Source organism: Eutrigla gurnardus, assembly GCF_963514095.1.
Source record: "Eutrigla gurnardus genome assembly, chromosome: 21".
NCBI classification, from domain to species: Eukaryota; Metazoa; Chordata; class Actinopteri; order Perciformes; family Triglidae; genus Eutrigla; species Eutrigla gurnardus.
The window spans coordinates 13524762-13530761 of record NC_139932.1 but is presented as its reverse complement, the minus strand read 5'-3'; positions in this window follow the sequence as shown (position 1 = coordinate 13530761).

Below are 6000 nucleotides of genomic sequence, written 5' to 3'. Positions count from 1 at the left end.
TTTTTTCGTCATGTGTCCGAGGAGAAACCTCTTACATGGATCATAAACACGCAGATAAAGGCACACACAGACACACCAGGGGCTCCCGAATACCAATTATGTTGTTCTTGTTCCCCCCTCTGAGCTTATCTAGCCTCCGGGGAGACCTCCAGCCCACTCCCTCCCATCCTTAAGCGCAGATCTCCGAACCCAGCAGGAAGCCTCTACTGGTCCCAACACACGTTCCCCTGCTCACTCGCCTCCCTGACGCACACTGTCCACTTCCCCAGCCACACACTAAACACTACTACTCTCTACACATTGTACCTTTTTTGCCTCCTTTTGAATCCTATTAGTGCGTGAACTTAGTTTAACTGAAAAAGACTGTCGACTTCACTCAATTAGGCCTAATAGGATTAGGTTGCTGGTATGGGCCCTGAGGTTTAAATAGGAATGGAATTTTGGCAGACACCTGCTCCATCCATTGCATTAATCTTATAAAGGCTGTGTAGTGTGCAGGGGCCCCTGAGATGCCCAGGGTTGAACGGTTGGATGGAGGGCTCTGTTGGGTGCATGGGTTTTTTTTTAGCCCCGGTGGCATCAGAGGACCAGTTGTGAAAGAGGGCATCAATGAATCAAAAAGGCTGGGAGTACAGTAGATGGTGACGTTGTGTAAAAGTACACGACGACATCCATTTCAGAAACGTTAATACGTTATTATATATCAACTATGAGTCATATTATAACACTTAGCGTCTCAGCCAACAAAAGCTCTTTGGTTACCTGCGAACCTAAAGGGAAGGAAGGGGTATCTGTGTAGAGATGGGATGTATAGTAGTGAAGAGTGGAGGGCTTGATGAGGCCCACGCTGTTAAGATGATTACTAAACGTGGTACTACAGAGAACAATGGCCTTTTACCATGTCACTGATCACTTTACTGCCTCATCTTATCCACACAAGACCCATGCATCCCATCCTCCTACCTGAGGTATAAAGAAACACTTTGAAATATAAATTTTGATCAGCAGTATGCAAATGAATAGGATTGCACATACTGATGATGCTAATTGGTCTAGGAATTAAGAATTGAATGGCCAAATTAATTGTGCAACTACACCAAAAAGAAAAACCAAAAAAAAACAAGGAAAGCAGGTGAAAAAATCACCTAGACAAAAATCACTTGTATACTTGAGAAGCACTAATGGCAGTGGTGCAATCAGGTTTTCAATCTAAACTTGCACAAATCAATTAGGGGCCACAGACACACTTCCTTCCACTGATAGGGTCATTCCAGGTCACATTAACCCTCGCTTATCTCTACCGATCAAAAAGGGAAAGCTGTCGATAGAGAAGCTCAGACAAACAGCAGGCCTGTGTGAAGAAAAAAAAAAGGATTTTCTTCTGTATAGTGTTGTAAACTGGTGTGAACCTCACACACACTATATGCTATAAATAAGATTATTCAAAGATGTCCGCATGGCAAGGAAGTTGTAGCAACCACACACTGCGTGAATCAGCAGAGGTTTTAACTTGTAATTTTTACGTACAATGCCAACTTCAATAAGAAAAAGCCTGTTCCTAAACCGCAACACCTGTGCTCGCTCACTACCTTCAGTAGCATTACGAAAGCATTAGCCGTGTGCATGTTTCCACAAATGCCCGAGTGCAGTCAATCCTCTACGTTACTAATCACCATTCTTCCCAGGAGTGTCATACCAGGTCTCATACCAACACCTCACAATGTCTTTCCCGGAGGTCCCTCCATGTGTCTGGATGCTGTGAATAGCTATCTTGGTGGCCTTAAAATCCCCCCTGAAGGGATTATGATATATTTTATCCAGAAGCGGCCTGTGTTTTTTGTGCTGCGTGTCAATTATCCAGACAGTCTAATAGTCTGATCTCTGCTGTTTTGTAAGAACAATCGGCGTAGGAGGAGGTCAGGGGTGAGCCGGAGGGGTGACGGTGTGCGTTTATGTGTGTGTGTGTGTTGTTGGGATGGAGTTATGTCCAGCGTGAGACACTAAAGATCTGAACGTGGAACGTTTACAGGGCCATTCTGTCTAATCCGATTAGTGTCTCAGACGAACCTGCCATAATCGGGAGAGGTCAGGGGGAAAACGTTGGTGAGAGATCTCTCCAAAAGTGAGCAATTTCATCACCCTCGTGTAAAAAAAGATCACATTTATCACAGGTGGTTGTCTAACTGTTGTTTAGGAATGATTTTAGGTCATTGCAGCTGATTTAAAATAAGATCTGTAAGAATGTGGCTTTTCAAAACGTGGATTTTTCACAGATTTTCTTTTTTTGTTCTTTAGTACTTTAATACAGTGGTTCTGAGCTATCAGTGAGTATAGGATGTTTAAAAAAGAAAGTGTTTCCTTTGCCAAAGCCTCCTTTAATAGCTTCCCATCTATACTCCTGCTCGTATAGGGGTGAACTGAAGAGAAACAAGTGAGACCATTGTCCCCTTGTGGGCTAAATTTCTCAGGTCACCTAGAAAACACAATTTTAGTCCGAGGCTTCATCCGATTAGCTAATTTCATTTACAGTATGCTGTGTAAATCAGACTGCCGGTTAAACACGCAGAGAGGGTCAAAGACACAGTGCAGTCGCTCTGTAAAAAAGTTGGCCCAAAACCGTTGGCTGCTATTTAATAATCAGCATTTTTTAAGACTGATCTAATAATGACATATACATCAATCTGCCCGCTGTGTGTGACTCAAGATAGCAACCGCACCGATGAATGGAAATTCAGGTCGTAAAATTGTGTGTTTTCCATTGGCATATTTTAGCGTTCGCGGCATCTACCTGACGGGACTTCTGTCTATCCCCCAATGAATTCATCCGTTCATCCAGCGGGTCCAGCCAGCCCAGGCGCTCAGCCAGTCCAGATGGGTGGTCCAATCCCATGCTTTGGCCTGCAGCTCCTGTCCCTCTCTTTTTCAGCCGTGTGGCTGGTAAATCACCCTGTTCACACTGCATCTGTCGTCTTTTGCACCGTTTTTGCACAATTAGAACACATCTGGTAAATATTAAGTATCTGGCATGTTGAGGAAACGGCAGAATTGTTATACTTGCTGACATTTTAATGTTTCTTATCTCTGCTCCTGATCGATATTTTGGGACGTTCACATTACTCTGTATGCCATTAGGCTGAGCTGACAGGCATGTGAGAAAAAAATCAAATGGAAGAGCTACAAAGTGCTACATACAAATTTACATAGACCAGTTTTGACTGGTTTCCAACAAGTGATTCCAAAACACTGAATTACGTAGGAATTATGTAGTAAATGAACATAGCGTGGCCTCTTGCATCAGGAATTATTTGTAAACAGGAAATATTTTGCCAAATATTAACTCAATGTAGATTTTCAGGAAATTGATAGTTTAATGTTGACCATGTGTTGCCTGGAAGTATCTGGCATTACCGTTTCAAGACCGAAATGTGCCTTTCTTTGATTTTCTTTTTCTTAGTCCTCCCCTCTTCACCTCCACCTGCACCTCTCCCACAGAGAGGCCTTGATACTTGAAGCATCGACTCACAAACACCCACATGCATTTGCTCATGCACACAAACACACAGACATCACACACCAGAGCAACTTTAGCAGATGAAAGGCCTCCTACGGAAGGGAGAAAACACACTGCAACAATGCTTTGAAGTCTATCAGTCATCCATTTAATGCAGGGATGTTTTTGGTTCCTCCTTCTCTGATAGTCTGATTCATATCCCCCTTCCAGGAATTCCTCCCCTAAAGCCTAAGAGACAACTGCAGCCTATCTGGGGGTGATTTGGCTCCTCTCACAATACCCCCCAACGTATCCCAAACATCCAAAATTCAGTCTCACTTTTGCATCAAAGCAAAGAAGGAAAATAGATTCTTTTTTTTTTCTAAATTCCCAATTGAGATTCGCAATCTCGGCGCAATCTAAAGAGAATGCACATATACGCAAGAGCACATGAATACACACAGTATGCGCCCGTCGAATGGCATACAGTAATTGCGGTAGCCAGTTATGGCTCAGTGATCCGTCAGCACATTGTGTGGGGTTTTTCAGCTCGCCCGGACAATAGTGCCACAATCCCCCTGTGATTGAATTCCAATGAAATGCCCCCTAAAACACAGGGTTCATTCAAAACACTTCCCCGACAACAGCAGTATAGTCAGGCTTGTATGTATCAGCAGCGGTTGGTTCCATACGTATTCACCACTAGAGCGCTGGAGGAGAGTCGCGTCAACGAAACCAGTGGGTGATCTTTTTATTCGAAGGCCTCTAAATGGCTTTGATGAGTACGACATTGTGACCTATTGTGTGTTTTTTAACAGAGGAGGCCCGCTGTGTTTACGACCTGCTTACGTTTCATATTTATGACACTTGATCCATTTCTTTAACCCGACGGTTCAGTAATTATATACCTGTGGTGATATGTGGTACGAGGGGAGGTGTGTGGGCAAGAACGACTTTGATGGTGGACCTCATTAAGCTGAGTTGTTTGCATTGTGATCACAGTTCTTTGTCCGCACACAATGTGGGTGCAATGTGATGTAAAGAGATTGGGAGGAGGGATGATGCACATAAAAATAACAAAGCCACAGGAGATGCTTAGCAGCTATTTAGACGTGTAGAGAATGGCAAGAAGCATGCTGATCTTACATCTCGTTGTCAGATAACTGGGCCGTCCCATTCTGTCGTGGATACCCTACCTTCCATGTGTCCTGGGGTTGGTACCAAACGGGGACTTGTGCTCTGGTGTAGGATTGCTGAGAGAGGAAATGGTGAGCTGTGCCGTCGGGTCGAGGGGGGCAGAACTCAGGCCAGCTACGTGGATGTGGTTCAGGATCATAGAAACCCTGTCCGTCATCCCTCTGACTAATCACCCACTGGTTGTCCGGGCCGGAGTAGGACTGGAACATTTCGGACAACCTGAAACTGATTCTAGGCAGCAAAAAAACAAAAACAAAGGACACAACGATCAGCAAATGCACCAATAATGTAATTTAAAAGTCTTTATTAAGAGCAGAACATGGATGTATATGGATATAGAGGCATGTCTTCTTTGCATTTCTGTTCAGAGCTCGTCACAATGGTGGTAATGCGTAGTTTCACTGGTTGCTAATCTTGTAAACTGGACAGCTTCTTATAAATCATTAAAGCATCGCTGATTTTCAACCACATTAGCACATGTAAGTCACAGCGTTGGATGTCTGTCATGTCAACACTGTGTACTTATGTTCTCTGCAGCCATAGCAGAAACTGCCATATTTAACATCAGTGGATTCCCAAAGAAGTACAGTAGCTATATTATTATTGCTTTAGCATCATTTTAAAACCTCCGTCCTATGAGCCTCAGAGTCTACTTTTCTATTTCTGATAGAGCTATTCTCTCTTTCCCTTAGATCTCGTCCTTTCCTGTGACAATGTCATTCCATGGGTTTATTTGTGAAACTCATAAACGACCGCTCATTGGATTTAATTCTATCAACTTTTAGTGTTTCCGTCATGGAGTGAATGGATGGACAAACAATTGGCAGTTCATGTGGCTAGCAACAGGAAGCCCCAGATAAAAGCACTTTTTTTTTTTTACTTAACCAGAATCAGATGATAAACGATCAAAAGCAAATTTGATTGGAAAAAAATTTGTTGCCAACACTTTTTTTATACAAATTGATAACATTCGCAGTTTAAAAAAGTATTTTGTTTATTGCAAAACAGTGTTTTGCAATCAACAAAAGATGAGTCTGAGATGAGAAATGAAAATGGAGAATATACAACATGTAACATTGCACACAACACGTCCAGAGATTTGCTTGGTGCTTTTAATTAACTGCCAATGATACAAATTAAAACATACCACTTCATTTCTTTTGTTGAAGGCTGAAATAAATGTGACGGGCCACAGCTGGAAGGCGCTGGAGAAACTCGCCCAGAAGTGGTTAAAATGGGGAGAACAGTCAATATCCGATGGTCTCTGGGGAGGCCGAGGGGCGCGAGTATGAAAGTAAGTAAGTTCTTCATAT